Genomic DNA, 23,655 nt, shown 5'->3' with positions numbered 1-23,655 from the left:
CTGGACTGACCTATCCCCTCCCTACCTCCCCACCTATACTCTCTCCACCTATCTTCTTTACTCTCCATCTTCGGTCCGCCTCCCCCTCTCTCCCTATTTATTCCAGTTCCCTCTCCCCATCCCCCTCTCTGATGAAGGGTCTAGGGCAGAAACGTCAGCTTTTGTGCTCCTGAGATGCTGCTTGGCCTGCTGTGTTCATCCAGCCTCACATTTTATTATCTTGTTCTGGGGCAATGCAGTTTCTGTTTCTTCAGGTAACTAATCTGGAGAAAAAGAAAATTGCTGCAGAACAGAAACGAAGTCCACACATAAAAAGAAGGCTAAATGGAAAATTGAGAAACTGAGTTATATTAAAAGATAGAAGGCTAGAATTTGTAAAATGAGCAGAGTAACTGAAGTTGCTTATGCTGAAGCTTTGTAATGCAATGGTCAGTTTGCAATTTGGAAACTGTTAAATAAATGCAAAGATTTGAGCAAAGCAAGTAGGTTGATTTCCCCCAGGTAATGAGAATGAATAACGGGGATTGGTTACAGAAGCTTGGAAAGAAGTGGTTAAATTGTAAAATAATACTGAAGTATGAAGTAAACAAAAATGAAATAAATCTGTACTTGTACTTCTCACAACTAAGCACCAAAGTAAAACGGAAATGAGTAATAAATAAATTTAAACATCTTTACCAAGAGTTTCTATAAACTATTTCCATAAACTGTCAGGTGGAGTATTTTAGTTAAAAGATACATGTATTACAGGGAGAACTCCAATTGTACTTTGTGTTCAGACGGGCATCTAATGATTGTAATTGTTCACTGCTGGATTTGGCAAAAGTGCAGTAATTATTTCAGTACCAAAAGAGCAGTTCTAATTGAATGATACAAGTAGTTTACATGTTGAGTGATGGTACATTATAATGATTTGGAGCTGAAATCTATTGTTCTTCAGAACCTTTATACTCAGAACAGGTGACAGAGCTGGGATGTAATTGATCTGGACTACTGGGCATCCCAGTGGCTCACTTAAAAATATGTGAATATTTCAGTGTGAGATTTAGATTATTCAATCAACTAATGTCCAATTTACATGTGTCAGGAAGGTAGACTCTAGCATATTTCAATCATAGGTTGAAGCAGAATCGACAGTTGTGCCATCTTGTTTGACCCTGAGCTAATTGACCGCTCTTACTAAGACTGCCTACTACTTCTGACAAAACACATTCTGTCTCAGTGCCAGAGGTAGTAGGAACTGTTGATCCTGGAGAATCTGAGATAACACGGTGTGAAGCTGGATGAACACATTAGGCCGAGCAGGAAAGGTTGGCGTTTCGGGTTGGGACCCCACAGTTCTGAGGAAGGGTCACTGGACCCGAAACATGAACACTTTCTCCTCCATGGATGCTGCCAGACCTGCTGAGCTTTTCCAGCAACTTTGTTTTTATACCTTCCTCCAGATCATTTATATATATCACAAACAACAGTGGTCCCAACGCAGATCCCTGTGAGCACCACTGGTCACAATTCTCCATTTTGAGATAATCCTTTCCACAACAACTGTCTGTCTGTTGTTTCTCTATCTATCTAGCTGGTACACCCTGGTCCCCATGCGAATTCATCTTCTCCATCAGCCTACCATGGGGAACCTTGTCAAGTGCCTTACTGAAGTCCACGTATATGACATCTACAGCCCTTCTCTCATCAATCAACTTTGTCACTTCCTCAAAGAATTCTCCCAAGTTGGTAAGACATGGCCTTCCCTGCACAAAACCATGCTGCCTATCATTAATAAGCCCATTTTCTTGCAAATGTAAACAGATCCCATCCCTCAATATCTTCTCCAGCAGCTTCCCCACCATTGATGTCAGTCTCACTGGTTGAGAATTACCTGGATTATCCTTGCTACTCTCCTTAAACAAGGGGAGAACTTAGAAATTCTCCCGTCCTCCAGGACCTCACCCGTGCCCAAGGATGCTGCAAAGATATGTTAAGGCCCCAGCTATTTCCTGTCTCGCTTCCCTCAGTAACCTGGGATAGATCCCATCCAGACCTGGGGACTTGTCCATCCTAAAGACTTTTAGGATGTCCAACACTCCACACTACACCGCCCCGCCGCCTTATGCTGACCTGACCTAGCATAATCAAACATCTAACCCTAACCTCAACATCCGTCATGTCCCTCTCTTCAGTGAATACTGACAAAGTACTCGTTAAGAGTCTCACTCGTTTTCTCTTCCAAAGCTTCATCTGTTTTCAGCTGCCTAGACCTTATGTATGTTTCCTTTTTTCCTCTTTGTTAGTCTTTCAATTTCACCTGTCATCCATGGTTGCCCTTTCTATCCCTCATTTTCACAGGGACATGTCTGTCTTGCACTCTAATCAACTTCTCTTTAAAAGCCTCCCATATATCAAATGTGGATTTACCCTCAAATGGCTGCTCCCAATCCACATTCCCCAGCTCCTGCCCAATTTTGCCATAGTTGGCCTTCCCCCAATTTAGCACTCTTCCTTTAGGACATAAGAACTAGGAGCAGGAATAGGCCACCTGGCCCCTCGAGCCTGCCCTGCTATTTAATAAGATCATGGCTGATCTTTTTGAGACTCAGCTCCACATACCTGCTCATTCACCGTAATCCTTAATTCCTTTACTGTTCAAAAATGCATCTAGCCTTGCCTTACACACCTTCAGCAAAGTAGCTTCACAGCAGGGAATTCCACAGATTCACAACCCTTTGGGTGAAGAAGTTCCTCCTGACCTCAGTCCTACATCTGCTTTCCTTTATTTTGAGGCGATATCCTCTAGTCCTAGTTTCACCTGCTGGTGGAAGCAACCTCCCTGCCTCCACCTTATCTATTCCCTTCATGATCTGATTTGTTTCTATAAGATCTCCCCTCATTCTTCTGAATTCCAATGAGTATAATCCCAGTCTATTCATAATCCAACCCTCTCAACTTTGTGTTGGTAAAACATCTGCAAACAAACTTAGCCATTCATTAAGGAAGTCAAAAACCGCATTTAAAAGTCATCTGGATGGGTACATGAATAGGAAGGGTTTAGAGGGATATGGGCCAAATGCTGATAAATGGGACTAGATTTATATAGGATGTCTGGTTGGCATGGACAGGTTGGACCAAAGGGTGTTTCTGGGCTGTATATCTCTGATACGCAGGACCACTCTCGTCTTTGTCCATGAGCATTCTAAAACTTACGGAATTGTGATCACTATTCCCAAAGTAATCCCGGACTGAAACTTCACCCACCTAGCCAGGCTCATTCCTCAGCACTGGGTCCAGTATGGCCCCTTCCCAAGTTGGCATATTTACATACTGAATTGGACTAAGCCTATAGCTGTTTAGGTACCATGTTAATTTCACTATTTTAACCTTCCCTTTCACACACTTTACAACTGTCAGTCTGAACATTAGGTCAGTTTGATGAAGGGCCACAGATTATCCAAAAAATGATGATGATTTAGGACAGCACACTGACTTACTGGTTAGTACTGCTGCCTCATGCCAAACCCTTGATATGGTCCTGAGTTCAATTCCAGTCTTGGGCAACTGTGTGTGGAGTTTCTACGTTTTTCCCTATGTCTGTGTGGGGTTTGGTTTCCTCCCACAGTCCAAAGATGCGCAGGTTAGGTGAATTGGCTTTGGTAAATTGTCCTGTTGTGTCAAGGGATGTGTAGGCTACGTGGGTTAGCCACAGTAAATGTTGGGTTACAGGGATAGAGTGGATCTGGGTATAATGCTGTTTGGAGAGTTGGTGCTGACTCCATGGGCTGAATGGCCTCTGCAGTGTAGGAATTTTATGATCACAAGTTCTTGTTGAGGAAAAACAATTCAAAGTCAACATATAATCAAAATAGGGAAAATAGACACATAGCCCGAACTCTCAATCACTCGACAGGTATTGAAATGGAATGATCTGATCTTTGTAGCCTGTAGAAATGATTTCCGAAATTGGTATGGAATCCACCTTAAGGTTGAATTGATAAGAATATCAAGCTAAAGTTAGCATGAGTTCACTTCTCTCATCTCCCCTTCACTTACAGTCATAGAGATATACAGCCCAGAAACACCCATTGGTCCAACTCATCCATGCTGACCAGGTATCCTACATAAATCTCGTCCCATTTGTCAGCATTTGGCTCATATCCCTCTAAACCCTTCCTATTTGTGTACCCATTCAGTTGACTTTCAAACTCGGTTGTTGACTTGCTCAATGAGCGGGTAAGTTTGTTTGCAGATGTTTCACCACAACACTAGGTAACGTCATCAGTATGCTTTTGGTGAAGCATCGGTGTTCTGTCCCACATTCTATTTATGTGTCTCGGTTTGTTAGTGTGGGTGGTATCACTTCCAGATTTGTTTCTTAGTGGTTGATATGAGGTCCAGCTCTACATGTTTGTTAATCTAGTTCCAATTTGAGTGCCAAGCCTCCCGGAATTCTCGTCCGTGTCTTTGGTCTGCTTGCCCTAGGAAGGCAACATTGTTCCAGTCAAATTGGTGTCCATCTTTGTCCGCGTGTATTTTGGTTCTGTTAATTAGGGTTGTCGGATCCTTTATTCTCATCGGTGGTGGCCCATATCCCCCTCAATTCTTCCTATTCATCTAACCATCCAGATGCCAGTCCTGTGTTCATTTGTGGGCTACCATGATTCCTAGGGGGCAGCGTAATCTAGTGGTCATTTCAGATATGTACTTAATGTATGGTAGGGTGACTGGTGTATGTGGATGTTTTGTGTCTTTCCGTTTGGTCTATTGGGTAGGTGTTGGCGGCCTAGGCTTTTCAGGTAACCGTTGTTTCTAATGATGCTGGATAAGTGTTCTTCCTTGGCTTTGTGAAGCTCCAGGGTGCTGCAGTGTGTTTTGGCTCACTTGAACAGTATTTTAATGCAGCCCTGTTTGTGGGTAGTGGTATGATTGCTATTGTAGTTAAATTCTTGATCCGTATGAATGGCCTTCCTGTGTACGCTGGTCTGGAGCTCACTTGCATTCAACCGTCACATCTAGGAAGAGAAGTCTGTTTTTGTTTTCCTCTTCCATGGTGAATTTTATGCCAGTGAGTATGTTGTTTATGAGTAAAATAGTTTCCTCCAGTTTAAAGCATTTGATAATGTCAAAGTTGTCATCCACATAGCAGATCTGTAGATTTGGTTGGATGGTGGGAAGGACTGTCTGTTCCAGTCTTTGCATTACGGCTTCCACTGTTAATCCTAGTGTGGTGATGAAACATCTGCAGACGAGCTTACCAGCTCAGCGAGCAAGTCAACAAACCAAGCTATAAATCATTTCAAAAACCTTGAATGCCTTTTGAATGTTGTAATCGTACTGGTCTCCTCCATTTCTGTGGCAGCTCATTCTGTACATGTACCACCTTCTCTGTGAAAAGTTGCCCCTTGGGTCCCTCTTATATCGTTCCCCTCTCACCATAAATCTATGCCCTCGAGTTTTGGACTTCTCCACCCGAGCAAAAGTCCTTGCCTATTTACCCAGTCCATGCCCCTCATAATTTTACAAACCTCTATAAGGCCACACCTGAGTCTCCGACACACCTCAGCCTCCAACACTCCAGGCAAAATAGCCCCAGCCTATTAAGCCATTCCTTATAGCTCAAACCTTCCAACACTGGCAACATCCTCATAAATCTTTTCTGAACCCTTTCTAGATTCATAACGTCCTTCCTATTAGGAGGAAGATCAGAATTACAAGCAGTGTTCCAAAAGTGACCGAAACAATGCCCTGTACAGCCACAACATGACCTCCCAACTCCTATACTTAATGCACTGATCAATAAAGGCAAGCATACGAAATGTCAGCTACACTATCCTGGATACCTGCAACTCTTCTTTCAAGGAACTATGAACCTGCACTCCCAAGGTCTCTTTGTTCAGCAACACCCTCCAGAACCTTACCATTAAATGTATAAGCCCTGTCCTGGTTTGCCTTTCCAACATACAGGTCCTTACATTTATCTAAATTAAACTCCATCTGCCACTCCTTGGCCCATCTGATCAAAATCCTGTTGTACTCTGAGGGAACCTTCTTTGCTGTCCACTACACCACCAGTTTTAGTATTGTCAGAAAACCTACTAACCAAGGCTCCAAATCATATATATAAATAACGAATAACAGCAGACCCAGCTCTGATCCTTGTGGCACAAGCTGGTCACAGGCCTCCAGTCTAAAAAGCATCCCTCCAGCCCTACCCTCTGTGCCAGTTCTGTAACCAGATAGCTACTTCTCCCAGCATTCCATGTGATCTGATGTTGCTAACCAATCTACCAAGAGGAGCCCTGGCGAATACCTTACTGAAGTCCATGTAGATTACATCCACCACTCTGTTCTCATCAATGCTCTTCATTACTACTTCAAAAAATTCAATCAGGTTAGTGAGACATGATTTCCCACACATAAAGCCATGTTGACTGTCCTTAATCAGTTGTTGACTTTTCAAATACCTGTAAATCATGTCCCTCAGGATTCCCTCCAACAACTTGTCAACTACATAAGTCAGACTCACCTGTCTATTGTTCCCTGGCTTTCCTTACCACCTTTCTTAAATAGTGGCACAATTTTAGCCAATATGTAGTCTTCAAGCACCTCCCCTAGATGATACAAATATCTCAACAAGGGGCCCAGCAAACTCTTCCCTCGCATCCCACAGAGTTCTAGGGTATACTTGATCAGGTCCCGAGGATTTATTCATCTTTATGCATTTTAAGACCTCCCTTACCACCACCCTCTAATATGGACAGTTTACAAAATGTTGCGATTTATTTCCCCATGTTCTCTATCTTCCATATACTTCTCCACAGTAAACATTGATGCTAGATACTTGTTTAGTATCTCCTGTAGTTCCACACGTTGATGGCCTTGCTGATCTTTAAGGGGCCCTATTCTTTCACTGGTTACCCTTTTGCCCTTAATGTATTTGTATAATCCCTTTGGATTCTCCTTAAACCTATTTGCTAAAGCTATTTTGTGTGCCCTTTTTGCCCTCCTGATTTCCCTCTTAAGTATAATCATACTGCCTTTGTACCCTTCTAGGGAATCACTCGATCTCAGCTGTCTATAACTGACAATCCTTCTTTCTTGACCAAAACTTCAATTTCTGTAGTCACCCAGCATTCTCTAAAACTAGCCTTACACTTCACCCTAACAGGAACATACAGTCTCTGGACTCTCATTATCTCATTTTTGAATGCTTCCTAATTTCCAGCTATCCCTTGACCTGCGAACATCCGCCCTCCAATCAAATTTGTTTCTCGGTTTCTTGCTGACCATTTGGGGGTCTATAGTAGAATCCCAATAAGGTGATCATCACTTTCTTATTTCTCAGTTTCACCCAAATAACATCCTTGTACATATTCCCAGGAATATCCTACCTAAGTACAGCAGTAATAGAAGACAGAACAATACAGCACAGAACAGGCCCGACAGCCCTCGATGTTGTGCCGACCTGTGAACTAATCTAAGGCCCTCCCCCTACGCTATCCCATCATTATCCATACGCTTATCCAAGGACTGATTAATTGCCCCTAATGTGGCTGAGTTAACTATATTGGCAGGCAGGGTGTTCCACGCCCTTACCACTCTCTGAGTAAAGAACCTGCCTCTGACATCTGTCCTAAATCTATCTCCCCTCAATTTGTAGCTATGCCGCCTTATACAAGTTGATGTCATCATCCTCGGAAAATGACTCTCACTGTCAACCCTATCTAATCCTCTGATCATCTTGTATGTCTCTATTAAATCGCCTCTTAGCTTCCTTCTCTCCAATGAGAACAGACCCAAGTCCCTCAGCCTTTCTTCATAGGGCCTGCGCTCCAGACCAGGCAACAACCTGGTAAATCTCCTCTGCACCTTTTCCAATGCTTCCACATCCTTCCTGTAATGGGGTAACCGGAACTGCACACAATATTCCAAATGAGGCCGCACTAGCGTTTTGTACAGTTGCAGCATGACATCACAGCTCCGGAACTCAATCCCTCTACCAAAAAAACTTAAAACACCGTAAGCCTTCTTAACAGTACTATCAACCTGGGTGGCAACTTTCAGGGATCTATGTACATGGACACAAAGATCCCTCTGCACATCTTCACTATCAAGAATCTTTCCATTGACCCAGTATTCTGCCTTCCTATTATTCCTCCCAAAGTGAATCACGTCACATTTATTCGTATTGAACTCCATTTACCACCTTGTGGCCCAATTCTGCAGCTTATCCAAGTCTCCCTGCAACATTCTTCCACACTGTCCACCACACCACCGACTTTAATGTCATCTGCAAACTTACTAACCCATCCACCAATGCCTGCGTCCAAGTCATTTATAAAAACGACAAACGGCAGTGGTCCCAAAACAGATCCTTGAGGCGCACCACTAGTAACCGGACTCTAGGCTGAATATTTTGCATCAACCACCACTCGTTGCTTTCTTACAGAAAGCCAGTTTCGAATGCAAATTGTTAAATCTCCCTCAATCCTGTGCCTCTGTATTTTCTCCAATAGCCTACCATGCGGAACCTTATCAAAGGCTTTACTGAAGTCCATCTACACCACGTCAACTGCCCTACCCTCATCCACATGCTTAGTCACCTTCTCAAAAAACTGAGGTTTGTGAGACACGACCTGCCCTTGACAAATCCATGCTGACTATCTCCAATCAAATTGTTGCTTGCTAGATGATTATAAATCCTATCTCTTATAATCATTTCCAAAATATTTCCTACAACAGACGTAAGGCTCACAGGGTCACCCCTACTGCCCTTCTTGAACAAGGGCACAACATTTGCAATCCTTCAGTCCTCTGGTACTAAACCTGTAGACAATGAGGACTCAGATCAATGCCAAAGGCTCCGCCATCTCCTCCCTAGCTTCCTAGACAATCCTCAGAAAAATCCCATCTGGCTCAGGGGATTTATCTCCCTTCACACCTTCCAAAATTGATAACACCTCCTTACTAACCTTAATCCTTTCAATTCTAGTAGCCCGTAACTCAGTCATCTCCTCTACAATATTTTCCTGTTCCTCAGTGAAACAGATGAGAAATAATCATTTAGCACCTCTGCAATCTCCACAGGGTCCACACACAACTTCCCACTTCTGTCTTTGACTGGCCCTATTCCTACCCTAGTCATCCTCTTATTCCTCACATACCTTTAGAAAGCTTTATTGTTCTCCTGTATTCTACCTGCCAATGTCTGCTCATGTCCCCTTCTTGCTCTTCTTAACTCTCTCTTTAAATCCTTCTTAGCTAATCTGTAACTCTCCATCGCCTCATCTGAACCATCTTGTCTCATCGTCACATAGGCCTCCCTCTTCCGCTTAACAAGAGATATAATTTCTTCAGTAAACCACGGTTCCCTTAGCTTATCACTTCCTCCCTGCCTGACAGGGCCATACCTATCAAGGACACGCAATATCTATTCCTTAAACCAGCTCCACATTTCGATTGTCCCCATTCCCTGCATTTTGCTAACCCATTCTATGCCTCCTAAGTCTTGCCTAATCGCATTATAATTGCCCTTCTCCCATCTATAACTCTTGCCCTGTGGCATGTTCCTATCCCTTTCCATTGCTGAAGTAAACATAACCGAATTGTGGTCATTCTTTCCAAAGTGCTCACCTACCAGGTCACTCTCTTCAAAGTGCTCACCGAGCTTAAATCAAAAACACCACTCCCGTCCCTTTCTTGCCTTCCTATAGCATCTATATCCTGGAACATCAAGCTGTCAGTCCTGTTCGTCCCTGAGCCACGTCTTTTGTAATTGCTATGATAATCCAGTCCCATGTTCCCAACAATACTGAGTTCATGTGCCTTACATGTTAGTGCTCTTGCATTGAAATAACTGCAATTTAATTTTTCAGCCCGACCTGATTTACTGCTGTGTTCCTGTCTGCCCTGACTTTTTTTTCTCTCCCTCTCTCTCTCTCTCTCTCTCTCTCTCTCTCTCTGTGTTTCTCTCTGTCTTTCATTCTTTCTCTCTCTCGCTCTCGCGCTCTCTCTCTCTCTCTGCGCTATTTCCCTGCTTTTCCCCCTCCTCTCCACTGGTTTAAATTCTCCTGAGCAGCTATAACAAATCTCCCCACCAGCATATTAGTCCCCTTCCAATTCAGGCGCAATCTATCTTTCTTATACAGGTTGCCTTCCTTTGCTCAACTCCTTTTTGTAAAGACTTTTTTCTGGGACAATGAGAGGAATGAATTGCATTCTAATGGTACCTTTAACATCACAGTCTTCACAGGAACATTATCAGACAAAATTTGATACTGATCCACATACGATGTATAGGTGGGTAGCAGAAAGCCTAGCCAGAGAGATTTTCAGTGAAAAGGAGAAAGAGAAATAGGAAGATAATAAAATGTGAGGCTGGATGAACACAGCAGGCCCAGCAGCATCTCAGGAGCACAAAAGCTGACGTTTCGGGCCTAGACCCTTCATCAGAGAGGGGGATGGGGTGAGGGTTCTGGAATAAATAGGGAGAGAGGGGGAGGCGGACCAAAGATGGAGAGAAAAGAAGATAGGTGGAGAGGAGAGTATAGGTGTGGAGGTAGGGAGGGGATAGGTTAGTCCAGGGAAGACGGACAGGTCAAGGAGGTGGGATGAGGTTAGTAGGTAGGAGATGGAGGTGCGTCTATGGGTGGGAAGAAGGGATAGGTGAGAGGAAGAACAGGTGAAGGAGGCAGAGACAGGCTGGGCTGGTTGTGTGGTGCAGTGGGGGGAGGGGACGAACTGGGCTGGTTTTGGGATGCGGTGGGGGAAGGGGAGATTTTGAAGCTGGTGAAGTTCACATTGATACCATTGGGCTGCAGGGTTCCCAAGCGGAATATGAGTTGCTGTTCGTACAACCTTCGGGTGGCATCATTGTGGCACTGCAGGAGGCCCATGATAGACATGTCATCTAAAGAATGGGAGGGGGAGTGGAAATGGTTTGCGACTGGGAGGTGCAGTTGTTTATTGCGAACCGAGCGGAGGTGTTCTGCAAAGCGGTCCCCAAGCCTCCACTTGGTTTCCCCAATGTAGAGGAAGCCACACCGGGTACAATGGATACGGTGTACCACATTGGCAGATGTGCAGGTGAACCTCTGCTTAATATGGAAAGTCATCTTGGGGCCTGGGATAGGGGTGAGGGAGGAGATGTGGGGGCAAGTGTAGCATTTCCTGCGGTTGCAGGGGAAGGTGCTGGGTGTGGTGGGGTTGGAGGGCAGTGTGGTGCGAACAAGGGAGTCACGGAGAGAATGGTCTCTCCGGAAAGCAGACAAGGGTGGGGATGGAAAAATGTCTTGGGTGGTGGGGTCGGATTGTAAATGGCGGAAGTGTCGAAGGATGATGCATCGTATCCGGAGGTTGGTGGGGTGGTGTGTGAGAACGAGGGGGATCCTCTTTGGGCGGTTGTGGCGGGGGCGGGGTGTAAGGGATGTGTGGCGGGAAATGCGGGAGACGCGGTCAAGGGTGTTCTCGACCACTGTGGGCGGAAATTTGCGGTCCTTGAAGAACTTGGACATCTGGGATGTGCAGGAGTGGAATGCCTCATCGTGAGAGCAGATGCGGCGGAGGAATTGGGAATAGGGGATGGAATTTTTGCAGGACGGTGTGTGGGAGGAGGTGTATTCTAGGTAGCTATGGGAGTCGGTGAGCTTGAAATGGACATCAGTTACAAACTGGTTGCCTGAGATGGAGACTGAGAGGTCCACGAAGGTGAGGGATGTGCTGGAGATGGCCCAGGTGAACTGAAGGTTGGGGTGGAAGGTGTTGGTGAAGTGGATGAACTGTTCGAGCTCCTCTGGGGAGCAAGAGGCAGTGCCGATACAAGTCATCAATGTAATGGTGGAAGAGTTGGGGTTTGGGGCCTGTGTAGGTGCGGAAGAGGGACTGTTCCACGTAACCTACAAAGAGGCAGGCGTAGCTGGGGCCCATGCGGGTTCCCATGGCCACCCCCTTTGTCTGTAGGAAGTGGGAGGAATCGAAAGAGAAGTTGTTGAGGGTGAGGACGAGTTCGGCTAGGCGGATGAGGGTGTGGGTGGAGGGTGATTGGTCGGGCCTGCGGGACGGGAAGAAGCGGAGGGCCTTGAGGCCATCTGCATGCGGAATACAGGTGTATAGGGACTGGACGTCCATGGTGAAAATGAGGTGTTCGGGGCCAGGGAATTAGAAGTTCTGGAGGAGGTGGAGGGCGGGGTAGGTGTCACGGACGTAGGTGGGGAGTTCCTGGACCAAAGGGGAGAAAATGGAGTCCAGATAAGTGGAGATGAGTTCATAGGAAGTTCTGAGCAGGAATTCTTAGGACCTGAGCTGGTGAGATTGTGTCTTCTTAAGATAGAGCAATTAAAATCAGAATTTCGAGAGGGTTAGGGTTTCTTCCCAACTCCTTGTTTAAAGACTTTATTTGGGATGGTGCTTCCTCATGCCAGTCTGTTTGTTTATGTTTTCCCCATTCATTTGACCACTTACAAGAAAATAGGTCACTCTTATGAGACCCAACTGCAAGTACATAGAAACCTGTTACTATATTAAAAATGTAGCTACACAACAGCACCTTATGAGAAACGTAAGCTAACATTATTAGCTTTGTTTAGCACAGTTCAGGCAGACTGTTGAGGGATAGATAGAATGTCTTTTATTGTCAAATGTACTCCGGTATAGGAGTGCAGTGAAAAGTTTTTAGAATGGCTTCCTTTAATGGCACCATCTTAGGTACAAGTACCTAGGTACAAATCCTAGAGTAGAAAATAGCATTGTTACAGAGTAACAAAAAATACATAGAATAGCATGAAACAGTGAAGAAGTTCTTCTTTTACTAGTTTTCGACTCTTGTAACATTATTTCTTACAACTTCCCATTTTGAAACAAATATTCTTATTTTGTCACAATCAGCTGCTGACTAATTTGGATATTCCTAATTGAATGAAATCATCGGGCCCATTCATGCTTTATGATGACAACTGTTGGCTGAATGACTTTAAGTGCTCTCAGTTTGAAAACAGAACCATCTTATCATTCTGCAAACAAGTTTGTAAGATTTTTATTCTTTTGCCAGTTTCAATTGATTTATGGTTTCGTTTGGCAACATTTTTGTCCCTGCCTACTTTTTATCCATAATTTGGATCAAATGCAAAGTGGAATAGGCCCTGTCCACCACTGAATAAGGTCCTACCCACTTGAAAGGTGTGTTCCTTTCTTAGACAATAGAGGGCCACAACCACATCTCCTAGCTGATACTCAGTATTTTTCATCAAGATTTTTGAGTTAATCTCCTAGCATGTTGGACCATAAATTCATCCATATTCTGAACATGCTTCTATCATTAACTCTCGCCATTGCTTTTTAAACACCCCTTGTAAAGCAAAGTGAATTTTGAAATGAAGCCATGCAGAGGCGTACTCATTAACCATCCCATCATAATGTCATAATCACTTTGGTTGCACTCCTGACCTTATGCACACAGATGATATAGTATGCGTTGGTGTGTATATTTTCTTTCTAAGGAATATTTTAAGGGTTCATTTGCCCCTTTCGACCATTCTCAATGAATCTGGGTGATTTTCATAAGTCACTGGAATCCTGAGCAAGTTTATCTAATGAGTTTGGTTGCTGGTCACTTTCTGTTCCTGTTCTGAGGAAGGGTCACCAGACCTGAAATGTTAACTCTTTTTTTTCCTTCTATAGATGCTGCTAGACCTGCTGAACTTTTCCAGCAACTCTATCTGATTTACAGCATCCACAGTTCGTTTGGTTTTTACTATATCTTCCTGGTTTGGTATTCCCTTCCTGTAGACTCTCCACACCCACACAAAGCCAAATAAGTTTAGGGGTGATGTTTATCTTACGCCACAAGGCCTCAATCCATTTCATAGATTTATTTATCAGAATCTGATAATATCTGTAGCTAGACAATCCTATGGCGAGATAAATTTGATAGGCTATCTGAATTATGTCCTGCGGAGGTGCTTTTTGTTTAGCGATAGTCTAGTCTAAGCTTGATGATTGATTATTGCTAGAATCATAAACTAATAAATTCTGGTTGTTAATTTCTCTTCATAGCAAGGTATGAGGTTCTGGATGTGAGTTTGCTCGCTGAGCTGGAAGGTTAGTTTTCAGACGTTTCGTCACCATTCTAGGTAACATCATCAGTGAGCCTCCGACGAAGCGCTGGTGTTATGTCCTGCTTTCTATTTATCTGGTTAGGTTTCCTTGGGTTGGTGATGTCATTTCCTGTTCTTTTTCTCAGGGGATGGTAGATTGGCTCCAAATCAATGTGTTTGTTGATGGAGTTCCGGTTGGAATGCCATGCTTCTAGGAATTCTCGTGCATGTCTCTGTTAGGCTTGTCCTAGGATGGATGTGTTGTCCCAATCAAAGTGGTGTCCTTCCTTATCTGTATGTAAGGATACGAGTGATAGTGGGTCATGTCGTTTTGTGGCTAGTTGATGTTCATGTATGCTGGTGGCTAGCTTCCTGCCAGTTTGTCCAATGTAGTGTTTGTCACAGTTCTTGCAAGGTATTTTGTAGATGACGTTCATTTTATTTGTAGTCTGTATAGGGTCTTTTAAGTTCATTAGCTGTTGTTTTAGTGTGTTGGTGGGTTTGTGGGCTACCCTGATGCCAAAGGGTCCAAGTAGTCTGGCAGTCATTTCAGAAATGTCTTTGATGTAGGGGAGAGTGGTTATGGTTTCTGAGCCCGTTTTGTCTGTTTGTTTGGGTTTGTTGCTGAGAAATTGGCGGACTGTGTTCATAGGGTACCCATTCTTTTTGAATACGCTGTATAGGTGATTTTCCTCTGCTCTGCGTAAAAAAAAACAGGAAATGACATCACCAACCCAAGGAAACCTAACCAGATAAATAGAAAGCGGGACATAACACCAGCGCTTCGTCGGAGGCTCACTGATGCTGTTACCTAGAATGGTGACGAAACGTCTGAAAACTAACCTTCCAGCTCAGCGAGCAAACTCACATCCAGAACCTCAACCTGAGCTACAAATCTTCTCAAAACTCGCAAGGTATGAGGTTGTTTGATTGTCTGTCTTTCCAAGTTGGCATTTGCTGAATAATGATTCCCTGTGGGGTGACTATACAGTAACTCAAGTAATACATTTGCCATGACTAATGAATACTGGCAATACAAAACCAACGGTCACTACCGAATATAAAGGTGGGTTGGATGTCAGGGTTCCATTTACAGTCTGATAGTCTACCAGCACTGGATAATCTCATTCTATGTGACAGTTACAAACATAGTTTATGGTTTACCAACCTTATGATCAATAGAATAAAAGACTTCGGAGTAGCGCAGTCTATTCTGCCTATGGAGTCTACTCCACCATTCAATGAGATCATGGCTGATCTATTAATCCTCATCACCATTTTCCTGCCTCCCAACCCCCATCGCCAACCCTTGATTTCCACACTGATTTAAAAACATGTCCGTCTCAGCTTTGAATATTTTCAAAGACCCACCCTCAACTGCCCTCTGTGGTAAAGAATTCCAAGACGCACCACCCCCAATTCTGTTTTCAGTGGCGACCCCTTATTCTGAGATTGTGCCCTCTGGCCTGAGTCTCTCCCACAAGGGGAGACATCCTTTCTACATCTACTGCATCAAGTCCTTTAAAAATCTTGTGTGTTTCAACGAACATGCTTCTCACCCCCTCCAAATTACAACAAGTACAGACCCAATCTACTCACCCTCTCCTCATAGGACGGCCGCTCCATACCTGTTATCAACATGCTGAACCTTCTTTGGACTACCCGTAATGCGAGTGAATCCTTCCTTGGATAAGGGACCCAGAACTGTTCAGAGTATTCCAGATGAGGTCTGACAGTTTTGGCAAGACCTAATACTTTGACACATCATTCCATTTGAAATAAAGACAAATATTCCATTTTCTGCTGTATTACCTGTTAAACATGAACAGGTCCTTTGTATTTCACGGACAAGGACTCCTAATCCCTCTGTTCTACAGTCTTTCTCTATTTCAATAAAGCTCAGGTGCTCAATTCTTCCTGTTCAAGTGCATATTTCCCTACATTATATTCTATCAATCCGGTGTGGCAAATCCAATGAATGGAAGGGATACATTGTGGTGTATTGGGCAGGATATACTGAGACGCTACAGAGGTGTTAGGAGTGACTTCCAGTCACGTTATCTAAAATTCAAATATCAAGTGACCCAGGCAAGCTGATGGCACCAGTTGTACCTTCTCGTCAGCTCGGTAGATTTAAGGGGGTTATTTGGACTGTGCAGCATGAATTCCTTTGAACTGTTTGTTATTAGGATAGATTGGTGCAGCCTCACCCCTTGAAGTTGGCTGAACTGATTTTACTTTATCATCAGAAGTTTTATATCTATTTTACAGATAATCTCAAGTTCGACTATTCCTACAAACAATACCTTCACACCAAGGGGCTTACACATTTATTCATCCCCATCTCTACCAAATCGTGTGTAAACAGTTAATGTTCAAGTCATTACACATGACTATTTACCAATTATTTTCAAATTAATACACATGACTGTTATCCAACCATATTTGTTTGTGTGTCGTAGTTGTTGTACATGCCTGTGTTCCACAAACAAGTCCTTAATCATGTTTCTGTTCAGAAAATAAATTTCATCTTTTTTCAGTTATAAGTGTTAGTAACTTGAGTCACTTTTAAAACGTCCGTGGAATCTTGAGCTTTTACAGGACATGATCTTACCTTCTCAGTCGTCCTATAATTATTCTTTGTCACTAACCCTTTGATCTTTTAGTGTGATGACCTATTCAAATTGTTGTTTGTGTTTTCTTTAAGTTCATCTATTTCCATAATCTGTTCTAAAACTCATCAGATTCAGTTATCTGTAGTCTCTGAATAATATCAGCTAGGATTTATGCTCCTTAATTTGGTTTGACGTTGTCTAGTTCTCTACCTGCAAATCACTCACTAAGATTAAAATAATAGGGGTGGCACAGTGGTTCACTGGTTAGTGCTGCTACCTCATAGTGCCAGGGATCCAGGTTCAATTTCAACCTCAGGTGGCTGTCCGTGTGGAGTTTGCACATTCTTCCCATGCATCGATTTCCACTGGGTGCTCCACTTCCCCCTCCATTCACAGTAGTGCAAGTTAGGTGGATTGGCTATGCTAAACTACCTACAGTGTTCAGAGATGTGTAGATCAGGTGTGCTGGCCGTAGGAAATGTATGGATAACGTAGGGTGATAGGTCTGGGTGAGATGCTCTTCGGAGGGTTGATGTGGACTTGTTGGGCTGAATGGCCTGTTTCCACACTGTGGGGATTATATTAAAAAGAAGTCTTATTTGGACTTAAAATTTCCCAGCTCTCTTTCACCTTGAAGAAACATCTTAGCAAATGTTTCTATTCTAAAGTTGTTCAAATCCAAATTTACATCCTCCTCCCAATTTTGCTCACTTCAGTAGGTATGAACATCTTTAAATATATCCTAATTGTTTTAATATTAGTTTCTCTAAGGAGTTCAGTGCCACTGCCGCCTTGATTCAGATGTTTTGATGCTTCACTAGCCTAATTAACCTCTTCATGCTATACCATTCATCAAGTAGGTGCACATGATTAAAACCTCTTCTTCAGTTCAATATTTTCCATCCTTTGTAGCAGTATATTTTGGAGTCAAAGAGCATGGAAACAGATCCTTCAGCCCAACTTGTTTGTGCCAACCAGGTTTACCAAAACGAAACTAGTCCAGTTTCCCTGCATTTGGCCCATATCCCTGTCAACCTTTTTCTATCCATGTATCTGTCCAAATGTCTGTTAAATGTTGTGATTGTACTCGCCTCTATCACTTCTTCTGGCAACTTGTTGCATGTAAGCACCAACCTCTACATGAAAACATTACCCCTCAGTTCCTTTTTAAACCTCTCCCCCTCACCTTAAACCCATGCCCTCTAGCTTTGGAATCCCCTACCTTGGGTAAAAGACATTGGCCATTCACCCTATCCACAGCCCTCATGATTTTATAGAACTCTTAGAAGGTCACACTTCAACTTCCTACACTCCAGAGACACAAGTCCCAGCCTATCCAGCTTCTCCTTTATAATTCAAATCCACCAGTCTCAGTAACATTCTTGTACATTGTTTTTTGCTCCTTTCCAGTTTAATAACATCCTGCATACAGAAGTGTGTGCAGTGCACCAAATGATGTCTTGTACAGCCACAACATGACATCCCAACTCCTATGATCATTGCTGAGACCAGTGAAGACAAGCATGCCAAATGCTGCCTTCATCATCCTGTCTTATCTGTGGTGCAACTTTCAATGAGCTATGTAACTGAACTCCTATGTCTGCCTGTTTGACAGCATTCCCCGGGGACTATGTAAGTCTTGCCCTGGTTTGTCTTATCAAAGGCAGCACCCCACATTTATCTAAATTAAACTTCATCTGCTGTTCCTCTGCCCACTGGCTCAGTTATTCAAGATCCTGTTGTACTCTGAGATAATCTTTTTTGCTATCCACTATACCATCAGTCCCTGAACTTATTAATCATGCCTCCAATAGTCTCATCCACATTGTTTATATAAATAACAAACAACAGTTAACCCAGCACTAATTCTTGAGGTACACCGCTGGTCACAGACCTCCAGTCCAAAATAAGCCTGCACCACTACCAAAAGCCAATTTTGCATCCCAAATGGCTAGCTCTTACCTGGAACTCGTGATCTAATCTTCCTAACCAGTTTACCACATGGAACTTTGTCGAAGTCCTTAATAAAGTCCATATAGACAACATCCAGCTCTCTGCCTTCATTTATCTCACTGGTCACCTCTTCAAAATAAAAACTCACTAAAAGTTTGAGAGATACAATTCCCCACACACAAGCCCATGTACAGAATCTGTAATCAGTCCAAGCCTTTCCAAATGTATGTAAGTCCTGTCTATCAGAATCCCTTCCAACAACTTGCCATGCTGTCAGGCTCACCGGTCTGTAGTTCCCCTGGCTTTTCCCCATCCTTTCTTCAATACCGCACAACATTAGCTACCCAGCAGTCTTCTGGTGCTTCACTCGTACCTATCAATTATACAAATATCTCTGTTAGGGGCCCTGCAGTTTCTTCCCTAACTTCCCACAATGTCCTGGAATATACATGAATAGGTCCTGGGATTTATCTATCTGCATGTGTTTTAAGACCACAAACACCACTGATTCTGTAATGTGGACTCTTTTCACAGCATCACTATTTATTTTAATGAGTTCCCTAGCTTCCATGACTTTCTCCATAGTAAATACTGAGGCAAAATATTTGTTTTGGATCTCACCCATCTCCTCTGGTTCCACGCACAGATGCCTTTGTTAATCTTTAAGGGGCTCTGTTCTTTCCCTAGTTACTTTTTGCCATTAATATACTTGTAGAATCTCTTCGATTCTCCTTAACCTTTTCTGCCAAAGCTATATCATGACCTCTTTTTGTCCTCCTGATTTACTTCTTACATGTGCTCCTTCACCCTCTGTACTCCTCAAGGGACTCATTCAATCCTAGCTGTCTATACTTGACATAGCCTCCTTTTTCTTCATCAGAGCCTCAATATCCGGTGTTCCATACTCCTGCCAGTCTTGTCCTTCATACTAACAGGAATTTGCTTTTGAAACCTCCCACTTGGCTGATGTCCATTTCACTGTGAACAGTTTCCATTCCCACGCCAGTCAACTTTTGAAAGTTGAGGCAACAAGGTGTGGAGCTTGATGAACACAACAGACTAAGCAGGAAAGCTGACGTTTCAGATCTAGACCTTTAGAAAATGATTTTGGCTTTGTCGTTTCTGTTCCCTCGTTATTAACTCTCCAGGGTCATCCTCTAAGGATGCCTACCTTGAAGAAGTTATCCCCAGTTCCTACTATCTCTGCAACAACTTCTGAAAGTTCCTGTCCAATGAAATCAAAATTGGCCTTGCTCCAATTTATAACTTTAATTTCTGGACCAGATCTATCCTTTTCTATTTTGAAACATTTCAATACAAATAGAATTGTGGCCACTGGTCCCAAAATGCATGCCTGCTAACAACTCAGTCACTTGCCCTGCATTACATCCTAAGAGGAGGTTGAGTTTTGCCTCCTTCTCTCATACAGCCATCCACATATTGATTGAGAGAGTTTTCTTGAACACATTTAATAAATTCCTCCCCATCCAAGTCCTGAAACACTATGGGAGCCTCTGTTGCTCTCTGGTGGGTGCTCCATGACTTGCGCATGCATGCATTTCTCCCTGTCGCGAGCATTCTCTCACCTTCCCTCTTGCTTTCCCACGTACACTCCCTCATGTGCATGCTATTTCCCCCTCCATGCTCCCTTCCATGTGCTCTCCCTCCCCACCTGTGCTTTTTTCACGTGCGCATTGTCAGTCTCGCACATCGTCTCTCATTCAGTTTTGCGTTCGGTCTTTCACTTTCTTTTGTGCTCTTCATTCTCTCGCTCCTGTGCTTTCTCTGTCATAAGCACGCTGTTTCTTATGTACATGCATTCTCGCTTTCTCATACGCTCTCTCTCTGTTATGCTGTTTGCACTCCCTCCCACATGCGCTTTCTCACTGTTGTGTGCTGTCAATCTCGCAAGCTGTCGCTCTTTTTCTCTTTGGTGCGCTGTCTCTGGAGCGGTCTCTCTCTATCCCTAACAAACTCAAACTATCCAAAAGCTGTTGCTATTCACCCCCAGGATCGCTTTGTTCCACTCCTCTCCTGCCACTGCTCAGTTGCTCTTCCTTTTAAGAGAACTGAATTTGACATTGGGCCACCACCTGAGGCATCGGGACAATATGTGGAAAGATAAGAAAAATCTCATGGATTTTCCTTTTGATTAGATCATGTAAGAATCAAGAATGTGTGATGTGGAATGGAGATACTGCAAAAGTGCGAGAAAATGTACTGAAACAATTTTCCTCCTGTGCATTGAAATCACTGAGACTGTGCATGCATTTTATGATTCCTCCTAATCCCTTTAAAGCTCAATTCAGTTTTCAGTCTCTTTTTTTTGAGAATCAAATCACATGAGTCCCTTATTATTATTGACTGCATCCAGGCTTAGCAGTTTTGAAATGCCTGATCAGCAGGTTTGGCAGCATCTGTGAAGAAGGAAGGGTCACCGGCCCCGAAACCTTAACTGATTTTTCTTTGTAGATGCTGCTAGACCTGCTGAATTTTTCCAGTAACTTCTGTTTTTGTTTCTGATTTGCAGCATTCAGTTATTTTGGGTTTTATTTTGAAATGCCCGATAATCCATATGTTTCATGTTGTTCAGCTCAATGTTAGAGAATGGCTTGGGTGAGTTACAGATGATTCCTTTTCAAGAGGTACAGTGTTTTCAGGCTTGTGAACATGAAGTCTCCAGACAAATTCACAAGTTCTTGAAGTTGCCTTGCCATGTCTGAAAAATGTCAAAGTCCATCCATCATGCTTCAGGAAACATTGGGTAGTTAATCCAAACATCTGACAATTCACAAACCCAAAATATTGAATATTATAAATTCTCAGAACTTTGAGTTCACAAAAAGAGTTGATGCGAAAGTCTTAGAGTCCTTCCATACGGAGACAAAAGCCACCTTTTTGTCGTATTTTTAGAACAAAGGACAAACCTACATGCTTTTCTGAAGAAGGGTCCAGACCCGAAATGTCAGCTTTCCTGCTCCTCTGATGCTGCTTGGCCTGCTGTGTTCATCAAGCTCTACACCTTGTTGTCTTTGTGTTTTGTTCAAATGAAATTATTCCTCCAATGTTTCCTTATTTTCTTGAAAGAATTAGTTCACATTAAATACTCATTTAATCTTCTTATCAAGTAAATCTTCTTATTCCACTGTTAAAAATTCACTTGTATGTTAAAATAATATTTGGAAGTTCACTGTGGTTAGAAAATGAAATTCCTTAAACTAAGCACAAAACAAATTGCAATGTTTTAAGAAAAGAAATAAATTATGTATGTTTTCTTGGTTCTTCTTTCTTTAAATAGCTTTTATAGGACTATAATCAAACTTTTAGAACAAAGGACAAAACTACATCCTTGTAGTTTATTCTTTTAGTTGCAAACTCTCTGAAATTGGCTTTCTGATTTCAAAACATGCCTTAGATTTGCTGCAATAAATTCTCACAGAAACTTTGAACATTCTAATTTAAAATAAAAATTTCATTATAATTTTGTTTTTATGACCAGACAGCTCATTTAAGGGAACACAACACTGCAACCACAGAAGCCTTTAATCAATTTGCATTCCTCTGCAACTAAGTTCCTTGTTTGGGACAGTCGTCATAACACGATAAAATCTCAACACGAATACTTTCCCTAGATTGGCAAATTTACATGCTTTTAAACTGACACTGGCACACAACATTGTAGCATCCTCCTTCATATTTACTTGCACATTCAAAATATGAACTCCTACAAATAATAAGCCTAAAATGCAGAATGTATGCCCAGATCTCGAGGTCAAAGGGGAAAGGAAAGACACACTGAAATTTAAATGTGTATAATCTCATCCATAACAGAAAGATATGAATAATTTGGATGTGAACGTAGGAAGTATGATTAGTAAGTTTGCAGATGACACCAAAATTAGTGTAGTGGATAGCAAAGAAGGTTGCCTCAGAGTACAACAGGATCTTGATCAGATGGGCTAATGGGTCAGGAGTAGCGGATAGAATTTACTTTCAATAAATGTGAGGTCCTGCATTTTAGAATAGATCCCCTACAGTGTGGGAACAGGCCCATTCGGCCCAACAAGTCCACACCACTCCTTGCAGCATCCCACCCAGACCCATGCCCCTCTAACCCATGCCCCTCTAACCCAAACACTCCTGAACACTATGGGCAGTTTAGCACAGCCAATCCACCGAGCCTGTACATCTTTGGACTGTGGGAGGAAACCCACGCAGACACGGGGAGAATGTGCAAACTCCGCACAGACAGCCGCCCAAGGCTGGTATCGAACCCAGGTCCCTGGTGCTGTGAGGCTGCAGTGCTAACCACTGTGCCACCGTGTCGCCTTGAGAAAGGCAAATCACAGCAGGACTTATACACTTAATGGTAAGGTCCTGGGGAGCATTGCTGAACAAAAAGACATTGGAGTGCGGTTCATAGTTGCTTGAAAGTGGAGTCACAGGTGGTCAGGATAGTGAAGGCAGCATTTGGTATGTTTGCCTTTACTGGTCAGTGCATTGAGTATTGGAGTTGCAAGGTCATGTTAATGCTGCACAGGACATTGGTTAGGCCACTTCTCAAATACAGTGTTCAATTCTGGTCTCCCTGCTATAGGAAGAATGTTGTGGGACTTGGGGCTGGAGGGTTTGAGCTACCACGAGAGGCAGAATAGGCTGGGACTGTTTTCTCTGGAGTGTTGGAGGCTTGGCAGTGACCTTAGAGAAATTTCTAAAATTATGAGGGGCACAAATAGGATGAATTGGCAAGGTCTTTTCTCCAGGGTGGGGGAGCTCAAAGCTAGAGAGCATAGGTTTACGGCGAGCAAGGAAAGATTTAAAGGGGACCTAAGGGGCTACTTTTTCACAGAGGGTGGTGCATGTATAGAATGAGCTGCCAGAGGAAGTGGTGGAGGCTGGTACAATTACAGTGTTTAAAAGGCATCTGAATGAGTATATGAATAGGAAGGGTTTAGAGGAATATGGGTCAAATGCTGGCAGATGGGACTAGTTCGGGATCGAAGGGTTTG

The 23,655-nt window shown here is 43.1% G+C and overlaps 1 protein-coding gene across 5 annotated transcripts in view; it reads left to right on the top strand.

The window, feature by feature from the left end:
- The window catches only part of LOC125455082 (zinc finger protein 664-like), an 82,674-nt gene that overhangs the window by 35,284 nt on the left and 23,735 nt on the right, over nt 1-23,655 (top strand). The gene's annotated exons all lie outside the window — the stretch shown is intronic.

The sequence above is a fragment of the Stegostoma tigrinum genome, chromosome 9 (genome assembly GCF_030684315.1).
Source record: "Stegostoma tigrinum isolate sSteTig4 chromosome 9, sSteTig4.hap1, whole genome shotgun sequence".
In the NCBI taxonomy this organism is placed as follows: Eukaryota; Metazoa; Chordata; class Chondrichthyes; order Orectolobiformes; family Stegostomatidae; genus Stegostoma; species Stegostoma tigrinum.
This window is presented reverse-complemented; position numbering and strand designations above follow the sequence as displayed.